Below are 12,704 nucleotides of genomic sequence, written 5' to 3'. Positions count from 1 at the left end.
TGCTCTCAGAGGAAATGCTTAGTTATGCTTTCCTAGGACTGGGCTGCCCAGACCCTGGGAGGACAGAACCCTGTCTGTGAGATGGCAGCAGCTGTAGCTGCAGTGCAAGCCTCAGAGAGCTGGTTTGGCAGTGTTGGGGGTCCATGGTGGAGCCCCCAGGATGCATGGAATTGGCTCCCCAATACCAGATTTGGAATGGGGGGACAATTACATGATCTTAGACATGTTACATGGCCATATTCAGAGTTACCATTGTGAAGCTACATATAGGTATTGACCTACATGTAGTGCACGCGTGTAATCGTGTCCCCACACTCGCAAAGTCTAGGGAAATGGCCCTGAACTATGTGGGGGCACCTTTGCTAGTGCAAGGGTGCCCTCACACTTAGTAACTTTGCACCTAACCTTCAGCAAGTGAAGGTTAGACATATAGGTGACTTATAAGTTACTTAAGTGCAGTGAAAAAGGCTGTAAAATAACGTGTGCGTTATTTCACGCAGGCTACCTTGTGCTGAAGATGAGATGTGTACCATTAATGTCAAAGAGTGACAGGTTTGACCGTGTCGTCGATGTGAGGCTTGATCAGCTTTGACTTAAGAGATCCAGGACCTTTGAATAGGTTGCTGAATCACGCAATGATGTATCGATTCTTCTAGTGTTGATGCAGTGCGCAAATGACACGAGGCACACAGTTTCTGCTTTGGCACAGCTTGTGAGTGTACCTGTGCTGTCACCAATGACAAAACATTTAGGGCCTGATTTAGATCTTGCTGGTAATGGCCCTGCCATCAGTTTTTCCTCTGAAAACCTGCCCACTGCCATGATGGTCTGCCCGCCCTATTTAGATGTTAACAGAAGCATAGGCGAAAGACTGCCAATGGTCCGCTGTCATGGCCAGGAGTCACCACCTGTGTGAACTGTGCATAGGCGATTGGCTGCAGGATGCCAGCCCCTTTTCCTGCTGAGGTACTCACAATGTGCATTCCTGCTGACTAAATTATGAAACCTCCTCACCCGAGTTGGCAGACTGTGATGGATAAAAGCATGCAACTCACCTTTTTCCCAGTTTTCTAATTTCCTGCCTCAATGAACCGATTGTACCAGTCCTGATGTGGTTGCTATTCCTGGACCAACATTGAAATCAACCTTGTAGTTGCCAGAACATACAGTAAGTCATGGTCATACCTGTCATCCCCAGAATTGTTGCTGTACAGTACCACTAGACACGTGTATGTGTTAAAATTGTATTGCAAACAATACCATAATGATGTGCAATGTTTATGTTTGTAATGTTGTACTTAGAAAATGTTTCATCAAAACACAGCAATCACAAATAGAAATGTGTCCTTACACGTGTGTGCAATAATTTCCCAATAACGTTTAAATTATTAACTGAAACAGTATCCCCAATAGGAACTACTCAAACCCATGATATTGTAGCAATTCCACTACAACATTCTACAAGTGGGAGTACAGAGAATGTACTACCAATCTTACCTCAAAACTGCAAACACATGTTCCCTTGGTGTGTGCAATATATGCCAAACATTAGATGTCACTTAACAGTAAAGTGCCAGGTTCCCTGTGTATTGCATATGTGCATATCACTGAAACACTTAAATGCTTGCACCATAATTAATATGTCCATCAAAATGTACAACACTAATGTATTCTCTAAAATATACAACCTGTGCTTGTCACTGTCAAGGTATACATATTAGCGGTAATAACATCATCAGTAAACAATTTGTAACAATCATAAAATAAGGCCAGGACAGAGGTATTTTCAAAATAAAAATAATTTAAATAAATTAGATAACTCTCTCATAACTAAATGAAAGGATACAACAAAGAAAGGAACAAAGGCATTAGACCATTCATCCATACTATGGGTAGCATGCCCACAACTTGCCTCCCAATGTCATTGCCAAAGTAAACCTCCACTGGAAGGGGCATGTATGGGCAGAGAGTAAGCACCTCAATGATGTTACTGTGGAGGGGGGTCCTTGGGTTTGGGAGAGGTGGTTTTGGGAGGAGTGGGGTGGGTTGGGATGTGGAAGGGAAGGGTTGAGATTTGGAAAGGGAGGCTTGAGATTTGGAAAGGGAGGGTTGAGATTTGGAAGGGGAGGGTTGAGATTTGGATGGGGCCGGGTGGGAATTTTAAAGGGTACAAAGACGTTTGCGTGGCGTGATCTGAGGTTTGGGAGGGGTGGTCTGGGATGAGGACATGGTCAGGGAGAAGGCAAACATAAGTTCCTCCCTGGGGAAAATGGTTGGGTGACTGGGAAGGAGTTGAGGTTGGAAGATAGAGGGAGTGTCAGTGGCTGTTGTGCATGTGTCTGTTGATGGTGGGGATGTCTGAGGGTCTGGTGTATGTGCTGTATGTTTGATTTGTGTTTCTTACTGAGTGTCTGTTAAGTGGGTGAGTGGGGACGTTTGTGTTTAGTATGTGTGTGTGGATGTGTCGGTTGTGGAGATGGTGTGTGTTGTGTTGTCTGTAGGTGTTCTGGTGGTGTGTGTGGGTGTTGGTGTAGTGGTAGGTGTGGTGTCTGTTGATGTGCTCATGGTGTGTGGATGTCTGGGTCGTGGGGGGTGTGGTGTCTGCAGGTGTGCTAGTGGTGGGTGGGTGTGTTTGTGTCGTGGTGGGTGTGGTGCCTGTGGGTATGCTTGTGGTAGTGGTGGTGGGGGAGATGTCTGCATGTGTGTGTGCCTCTGTGTTTCTTGCTATGTCAATGAGAGGATGTGCTGCTTGTGGTCATTGAAGTGGTTACGTACAGATGTTTGAGTATACCTGGGTTAGGGCTGGGTGGATGGAATGTGAATGGGGAAGGGGTGGGAGTCTGGGCATGAGATTGGGATAGGTAGGAGGCTGCGTTAAAAGAGAATGCCAAACCCTGGAATTACCGCTGTAGTCCAGACAGGGCACAGTGGATGCCATCCAGCATCTGGGTATACTGGCTGGCCAGCCCCTGGATGGCATTCAGTAATGCAGTCTGGCCTATAGCAATAGTTCTTAAACGATCTACAGCCTCCTGACTGAGCACAGCCTGGGACACCAGAGAATGGGGGAGGTGCCTACAGCAAAGGTGACACCAAACCTTTAAGGGGAGTGGCTACGGCCAAACGGGGGGGCAGGGGGGTAAGAGGGAGGTTGGAGATCGGAACTTGGGTGGCAGATGATGACATAAGTGCAACAGTCACTCCAGGGTCCGCCACCACTAGCTTCGCTGGCGGGCTCAGAAGAAGATGTAGAGTCACTCGTGGCCTCTGTGCCAGTCCCCTCACCCTAGGTGACACTGGCTCCCCCAGTGTCCGTGGTGTCCACACCCAACCCACAGTGGCCAGCTTCCTCCCCGCTGATGTGGCCGCTGTCACCTTCACCTTGCCAAGGTGATGCTGAAAAAACTGTTTGAGTATATCTGTGTAAATACAATTGGACATGAACTTTGATCACACAACATTTGCTCAAAGTCTAGAATCTGCCCATGCTAGCTCCTATAATATGGTATACCCTTGACTCTTATCCACTTGTATTCCACTCCATGACAAAGGGTTTTGACAGCATGATTAAACACATAGGTCTTGTGACATTTCTAACCCACTGCAATACAGAGCTAAAAGATATTCACATCACATTGCCACGTGTTGGGCTGGAAATTGCCTTCTCAAAATGCGATCCCTCAACATCTATGTGATGTTACATTCCATCTGAAAATGTCCCTTTTAATACCCCATTTCCCACCATCAACAACAAAATGTTGTTTGAGGGACATGTAACTCACTCACCAATTTGGACACATTCCTGCCAGTTGCAATCAATACAGTTTGGCATAATATTTTGCGTTGTTTCACACAGACTGGCTTACAGGCACATTTGTGAAGGACTAAGGCATCATGCCAACCTGCTAATGTCCACATGAAGTGACTAGAAATCAGATGTTCAAACAGGTTTCAGGTATGTTCCACATAAGGAATGATGCTACTGTACATGTTTCCAGTCCTTTTGGAGCAGATGCTCATAGTGTCATAGCACCAACTTACCAATGTCAAGTCTGATACATCAACTGCATCATAAGTGCACAGTTTGCCATGTCACCAGTAATAGGGCCTACATTACCTATTCAGATATGTGATGGAGCATCTCACCTGACCCAATCATAAAATGGGACGCTTGGTCCAACTGCCCCTCATGACATAGAGAAAATGCAGGTATCCCTCTGTTCACATGCCCTCATGTGTCTGCTCAAAACAGTACTTGGCTAATGATGAGGAATCTAGTGGCAACCTTTAGCACAAAACAATACAGCAGACACAACATCAGACACTGTCTGATTAACTTACATCTCCAGAAATCCTGATGTATGTTGGATAAGGATTAGTTACTTACCTGTAAATCCTAGTTCTCTTCCAGGGGTATCCTCATCAAAGTCATAAACATTGAATATTCCCGCCCTTGTGCGGGGACCCCGGAGCATATATATATAAAATACATACATATTATCATGTGTAAAACAGCAATGCAGGCTATAATCATAAATAGGCTAAAATGCTTTATTTCTATGCAAGTTTTTTTTTTTTTTTTTTTTTTTTTTTTTATATTATAAAATCACAAATAGATCATAAATATCTACCTAAGCCCCAAAAACTGGACTTAGGGAAGTAAACAGCAGTAAATATCAGAAAAATAGAAAAAAACACATTGAAAAACAATGAAGCATTCTTAGCCAATAGGCTGCATGCAGGTTAACACAGGAGAACCATAAAAACTTTGGCACCGTGCCTTTAAGACCCTGAGCACCTCCAGTATCCCACCATGCCTCAGGGGTGAAGGGAAGGTGACAGTTGGTTCACAGTTAGGTCAGTACTTTTTTACGGTGACAATCTGTGTAACTGATCAGAAAAATAATCTGTCCTGCACTTCTAGGAGACTTAAGTCCGGGGAGGAGGGTGGGTTGTTTATGACTTTGATGAGGATACCCCTGGAAGAGAACTAGGATTTACAGGTAAGTAACTAATCCTTCTCTTCCAGGGGATCCTCATCAATAGTCATAAACATTGAATAGATTAGCAAGCCCCTCCCTAAACTCTGCGGACTGTCCGAAAGAAGTGCAGGAAAGAATACATATTCATGCAAATAGATTTCTAAGAGAGGCCTGCCCCACCTGGGCATCCGCTCTTGCATCCGAGTCTAAACAGTAATGCTTAGTAAAGGTATGCACAGACTTCCATGTAGCAGCCTTACAAATCTCGGAAATTGGTACATTGTTAAGGAGGGCAGCAGTAGCCGCTTTTCCCCTTGTGGAATGCGCTTTTGGCCTAGCCAGTAATTGCTTATTAGCCAGTTGGTAAGTGTTAACAATACAAGACACAATCCATCTTGATATAGTTCGTTTAGACGCTGCCTCTCCTGTTCTTAAATGACCATAATTCAGAAACAAATGGTTAGAATGTCTAATCGGTTTTGTTTTGTCCAAATAGAATTTCAGCACTCTTTTTAAGTCTAAAGAATGCAATGCTTTCTCAGCCGGAGTCTCCGGCTTGGGAAAGAACGTCGGTAAAGATAGAGGCCCTCATTCTGACCTTGGCGGGCGGCGGAGGCCGCCCGCCAAAGTCCCGCCGTCAGGTTACCGTTCCGCGGTCGAAAGACCGCGGCGGTAATTCTGACTTTCCCGCTGGGCTGGCGGGCGGTCGCCTTCAGACCGCCAGCCAGCCCAGCGGGAAAGAGGCTTCCACGATGAAGCCGGCTCGGAATCGAGCCGGCGGAGTGGAAGCTGTGCGACGGGTGCAGTTGCACCCGTCGCGTATTTCACTGTCTGCGCAGCAGACAGTGAAATACATGTAGGGGCCCTCTTACGGGGGCCCCTGCAATGCCCATGCCAGTGGCATGGGCACTGCAGGGGCCCCCAGGGGCCCCGCGACCCCCCCCTACCGCCATCCGGATCTCGGCGGTCCGACCGCCGGGATCTGGATGGCGGTAGGGGGGGTCGGAATCCCCGCGGCGGTGCAGCAAGCTGCGCCGCCGCGGAGGATTCAATGGGGCCGCGGTACACTGGCGGGACCCCGCCAGTGGTGCCGGTCCGACCGCGGTCGGAATCCCCATTGGAGCACCGCCGGCCTGTCGGCGGTGCTCCCGCGGTCCTCCGCCCTGGCGGTCAAAGACCGCCAGGGTCAGAATGACCACCATAGTCTGATTGATATGGAATTCTGACACCACCTTCGGAAGGAAAGATGGGTGAGTTCGCAGAACCACTCTATTATCGTGAAAAACCGTGTACGGTTCACTGCAAGACAGAGCCTGAATTTCGCTGACCCTCCTCGCTGAAGTAATGGCCACCAAAAAAGCCGTCTTCCACGTAAGGTGCTGTAAAGAGGCCTTGTGGATAGGTTCAAAGGGAGGGCCCATAAGTTTTGACAGGACTACATTCAGTTCCCATGGAGGAGAAGGTCTCCGAATGGGAGGAAAAACCTTTTTCAAGCCTTCTAAAAAATCCTTGACTACAGGTATCGTAAAGAAGGATTCCTGAGAAGGCGACTTACGATACGCTGTAATTGCAGACAAATGAACCTTAATAGAAGATACCTGCAGACCAGACTTCGCCAGATGAAGTAAATAGGATAGTATGACGTCCTCCTGAGCTCGTATGGGATTTATACCTTGTTGAGAGCACCAGATGTAAAATCTCTTCCACTTAAAAGCGTAAGAACGCCGCGTGGAAGGTCGTTTTGACTCTTTCAAGATGCTCATGCACTCCTGTGAGAGCCCTAGGTGCCCATACTGTAGGAATTCAGGAGCCATGCTGTCAAGCTCAGAGAGGGAAGGTTGGGATGTAGGATTCTGCCTTCCATTCTGCTCAGGAGATCCGGTCTGCACGGCAACCTCCTGTGAGGTCTTTCCGATAAGTTGAGTAGGTCCGTGTACCAGAATTGGCGGGGCCATTGTGGCGCTATCAGAATCATTCTGGTTCTGGAGTTGTAAAATTTGTTGATTACTGCCGGTATGAGGGGAATCGGTGGAAAGGCGTAGAGAAATGTCCCTGACCAGTTGATCAACAGGGCATTCCCTTGAGATCCCGGACGGCAGAACCTGGACGCGAAGTCTGGGCATTTCTTGTTTTTTCGTCTGCAAAGAGATCCAACTGAGGTCGACCCCATTGACCGAAGATGTCCTCGACGACTTCGTCGTGTAGCACCCAGTCGTGCGCGTCTTCCAGATGTCTGCTCAGGAAATCTGCCTCTACGTTTTGCTGACCTGGCAGGTGTACCGCTGTGATGGACATTCCCCTGGCCAGGAGCCAATGCCATATCGTTTGGGATTCTCGAGACAGAGGTAGTGATCTTGTTCCCCCCTGTTTGTTCAGGTAATACATTGTGGTTGTATTGTCTGTCTGAATTAGGATAGATTTCCCCTGAACCAATGGAGAGAAAGATTTGAGAGCCAGATGGACTGCTCTGAGTTCCAGTAGATTTATGTGATAGTTCTTTTCCTTGTCGGACCACAGACCCTGAGCTTGGAAGGAACCCAGATGAGCACCCCAACCCTGAAGAGACGCATCCGTTACCAGAGTGTCGACTGGAATTGTCTGGTGAAACGGAGAACCTATCGACAGGTGAGGTCTGTGCATCCACCATTGTAGTGATTGAAAAGCCACTGCTGGTAGTCGAACTCTGTCCTCCCAGTGACCAGTCTTTTGGCTCCAATTGTTCTCTAATGCCTCCTGAAGGGGCCTCATGCGTAGCCTGGCATTCGGGACAATGAAGATGCATGAAGCCATGGAGCCCAGAAGCGATGTCACCTGACGAGCTGTAGGTGCATCGGCTGTTAATAGATGTTGACACTTCCTGTGGATTGATAAAAGTCGTTCCTCCGAAGGATACACTCTTTGGAGCTCTGTGTTTAGTATCGCTCCCAGGTAGTGGAGGTTTTGTGTTGGAATCAAGGTTTACTTGTCGTGGTTGATTTGAAGACCTAGAGACTCGAAAGTTCTTAGAACGATATCTCGATGTTTTCTCGCCTGATCCGGAGATGAGGCCTTCACTAGCCAGTCGTCCAGGTAGGGGTAGACGAATATTTTTTGTCTTCGAAGGTGTGCCGCTACCACTGCTACACATTTTGAAAAGACTCGGGGTGCAGACTTCAGGCCGAATGGAAGGACTCTGAATTGGTAGTGCTGTGACGCTATCTGAAAACGTAAAAATTTCCGATGTTTGGTTGCTATTGGGATGTGAAAATATGCATCCTGTAGGTCGATGGAGCACATCCAGTCTCCCTGATGCAGTTGCGGGACAATCTGGTGAAGGGCTAGCATCCTGAACTTTTGTTTTCTTATGTACTTGTTCAGGAGCCGTAAGTCCAGAATTGGTCTGAAGAGGCCCTGTTGACCTTTTTTCGCCACCAGAAAGTAACGGGAGTACACCCCTTTTCCTTTTTGTGCCGGAGGAACCTTTTCTACAGCTTTCTTTTGTAGGAGTGCGAGAACTTCCTTGCGTAGCAGGCTGAGATGAGAAGGAAAACACCTTGCTGGCGGCAAGTGTGGAGGAGGTTTTTTGAAAAGGAGAGAATAGCCATGTTCGACAATATTGAGCACCCATTTGTCTTTTGTGATTGAGTGCCACTCGCGAAGATGATGCGTAACACTTCCCCCCACTGGAGTGGTGCACAGTGCTGAGGGAAGCAATGCCTCATTGCTTTGATGGTGTCTTTGCTGTAGACTGTTGAGGTCTACTTGACCCTCTGTCTCTTGTGGGTCTGCGTGCCTGAAACAGGGGACGTCCCTGTCGTTGTTGTGGCCTTTGAGACCAGTGAGGGGTTTGAACCCTCTGCTGGAATGGTCGTCTGTCATACGGCCTGTACCTCCGCCTGAAGTCTTTTTTACGTTCCAGGCCCACTGCCCTCATCGTGTCGACTTCCGTTTTCATTCGGGCCATCTCTTCATCCGCGTGGGTACCGAACAACGAACTCCCGCTGAATGGGAGGTTCAAAATGCGCTGCTGTGCTTCCTGTTTCAGACCCGTGAGCCGTAGCCAGGAAGACCTCCTAGAGCAGATTCCGTGCGCATACCCATGCGCAGCCAAATCCGCCCCGTCCGCCGCCGCGCTGATGACCTGGTTAGATACTAGGCCCCCTTCCTGTAAGATTTCCTGGAAGTCCTGTCTATCTTCCCTGGGCAACTTTTCTGTAAATCTGTGGAGTGAGTCCCACGGAGAGCGGTCATATCTGCCCAGAAGTGCTGAGGCGCTGGAGACCTTCATAGCAGATGCCGCCGTACCGCACATCTTTCTCCCCAGAGAGTCTAAGTGTCTGCTCTCCTTATCCGGGGGGACTGTGGAAGATGATGCCACAGAGTGTGTTTTTCTGGCTGCGGCTAAGATCACAGAGTCCGGTGGCGGATCCTTCCGCAGGAATAAAGGATCTTGTTCCGGAGCTTTGTATTTCTTTTGAATCCTAGCCGGGGCAGACTTGAGAGTGGCTGGAGACAGAAAAGTGTCCATAGTCGGTTGCAGCAAACCCGGTACTAGTGGCAGCAGTTTTCTCGAGACTGATCTGTGTTGTAGGGTCTCAAAGATAACTGAGGATGAGGTGGCCGGCTCCGGTACCTCAATATTTAGCTTCTGCGCTCCCCTTAGAAGAACCTCATTAAAAGTGGTGATATCATCCACCGGGGAAATCCTAGCAGGTGGAGAATCTGTGAGTGTGGGGGAGTAGCGCCCCACAGACGATCCTGAAGAAGACCAAGAAGGTGATCTTCTGCGTGGTGTTCGTGACCTGGTTCTCCTTCGGGAACGGGACCTGCTCCGAGAGGCTGTAGCAGAGTGTGCAGGTCTTGTGGTCGGCTGACGAGAAGCAGAACGAGCCCGTCCTGCTCTAGCTGTAGGCGATGGCATTCTCGGTAATGAGGCAGTAGGAGAATACATCCTCGAGTATTGTGAGTCCGGGGATGCTGTGATGGGAGAAACATGCCCCGATGCTCTGGAATGGGATGATGCACTCCTTATAGAGACCACCGGTGAGGGAGCTTTGTCCGCTGGCTCTACTGCCTGTGACACAGCTGAAGGTTGTGTCGACGTCGATTGTATCCTCGACGTCGAAGGTTGCGATGGCTGGTCTGTTCTCGACGTCGAAGGTCTTGACGTCGAAGGCCTTGACGTTGAATGTCTTGACGCCGATCGCCTATCGCGGGACCTGGACCTACTCGCCGTCGTGTGTCTCGACGTTGAGTGGCGAGTGGTCGACGGCGGATGTTCATGCCGTCGAGGTGTTTTTGGTGTCGTGTCCTTCGACGCCAAGGGGTGAGACGTTCTCAACGGCGAACGGGAGCACCGGAGATGACTCGACGCCGAACGGCAGCCTGCCGTCGACGGAGATGTACCCCTGTGTCCATGCTTCGACGTTTTGTCCCTCGACGTCGCTCTGGTCGCCGTCGACGGCGATCTATGCCGGTGAGACGGTGGTGCCGATGACGTCGATGGAGAACAAACAGGTACAATCCTACCTGTCGACGTCGATCGGGCCATTCCTTCTGCTGTAGGTCTGGGAAGTGAAGAGGATGTTGACTTTTTCCTCTCCTGAAGCCCATGTAGCCTGATCTTCTCTCTGTCTTTGAGAGTCCTCCTTGACATGTTCTTACAATACTTGCAGGTGTCAGGACAGTGACTCTGTGGCAGGCAGACAATACACAGAGAGTGTGGGTCTGACTGGGCTTTCTTCTTCCCACAAGAGGGACATTTTACAAAAAGAGATGGCATTTTTCTGTCAGAAAAAACCTTCCTAGCTCAGACAAAGATGTTACTTGTCGAGTGAAAAGTGAAAAAACGCTTTTTTTAAAGAATTTTTCTGAGGAAAACTCAGAAAAACTGAGAGCTCAATGCTCCAGGATCCTCTCAGAAGAAGCCGGAAAAAAGAACTGACCTAACTGTGAACCAACTGTCACCTTCCCTTCACCCCTGAGGCATGGTGGGATACTGGAGGTGCTCAGGGTCTTAAAGGCACGGTGCCAAAGTTTTTATGGTTCTCCTGTGTTAACCTGCATGCAGCCTATTGGCTAAGAATGCTTCATTGTTTTTCAATGTGGTTTTTTCTATTTTTCTCTGATATTTACTGCTGTTTACTTCCCTAAGTCCAGTTTTTGGGGCTTAGGTAGATATTTATGATCTATTTGTGATTTTACAATATAAAAAAAAAAAAAAAAAAAAAAAAAAAACTTGCATAGAAATAAAGCATTTTAGCCTATTTATGATTATAGCCTGCATTGCTGTTTTACACATGATAATATGTATGTATTTTATATATATATGCTCCGGGGTCCCCGCACAAGGGCGGGAATATTCAATGTTTATGACTATTGATGAGGATCCCCTGGAAGAGAAGTCAGAATTCATGTTGATGTCATAAAACCTTGCCGGAAATTGAAAAGGTTAAACAAAAATAGCTACAGGCAATAACTTGCCCCCTTGATGCTGCTGTTGGGCCCTCAGCTGCCCATCAAGATCCAGGTTGGCCACCGCAAGGATACAGGCCATTGGGGGAGGAGGATGGTCCGGGTGTGGCACACCTGCTTGGATCGTTGAGAGGCCTGCTGCCCTTCTGCAGACTTATGTGTTGAGCATCGCAAGTCCTCCCACCTCTTCCGACAATGCAGGCTGCGCCGCTTATGGGCCCCCAGGGGCTGCACCTTCTTAGCAATGGTCTTCCATATTTTCTGCTTTTGATGGGTGCAGACCTTTATGGGTGATAGATAAAAACAAGAAGAGAAGTTTAAAGTAATTTGGTTTTTAGTGCTGTGACACAATGTTGTTGCATCGCTCATATGCATTCATAACTTCATCTTTTCCTAAAACATTTAGAGGTTCCTGGGAAACACTGATTTGCAGTGATCGGTTGAGCACCCGCAACACTTTCTATCTCCTCATGTTACAAATTCAGGCCCAAAATATCGCCTAGATCAGGGCTATGAAATATTGTCTGTTGTGAGACCCACTCCTGATTACTCTCAATCACTGTGAGATATTACAGGCTAAACAACCTGTACAATCCTTGCACATAATCCCACGCACAGCTACATTGGCTTCATGCCTAAACCCCTAAGAATCAGAACCCACGGTTTGCGTCACATAGAGTGACTAAGGGCAGTATGGAAGGGCAGCTAGGTGTCAGCAGGGTTTTGGGGGATGTATGAACAAGTGTATGTAGGAATGGGACATGTGTGGACGATTTAGAGGCTGTGGCATTTGAACCTGCAGCACAGGAAATAACTATTTGTGGTACCATGAAAAGTATGAAACCACAAAGAGCATCCTATTCCACAATATGGGCTGTATTCCCGCTTGACAGGACCACATCAGACAACTCCATAACTTTAAAACAATGTCTTACTCTTCACATCACTATCATTTTGATATTGGCTGTGGACAAAAACTGAAGCAGTTAGTTAGTTGAACATTTCCCAATCAATCAGACATATCCCTGTTCCTCTGGGGTCCCATAGAGATGGCTGTACAGGGACGGGACATCCCTGGCAAGGAGCTCCAGGCCCTCCATGCTGAAGGCAGGGGCCCATCACCTGCTTTGCCAGGCATCCTGGCTTCCAGAGGTCAGTAACAGCAGCAAAAAAAATGAGGCGGTCCTGTTGCCTGCAGTGTTAGGCGGAAAGTAAGCTTTTTTCAATACGCCACATACAAGTACACGGCGCACGCGATCCGTAATAGAG

The sequence above is a fragment of the Pleurodeles waltl genome, chromosome 6 (genome assembly GCF_031143425.1).
Source record: "Pleurodeles waltl isolate 20211129_DDA chromosome 6, aPleWal1.hap1.20221129, whole genome shotgun sequence".
NCBI classification, from domain to species: Eukaryota; Metazoa; Chordata; class Amphibia; order Caudata; family Salamandridae; genus Pleurodeles; species Pleurodeles waltl.
This window is presented reverse-complemented; position numbering follows the sequence as displayed.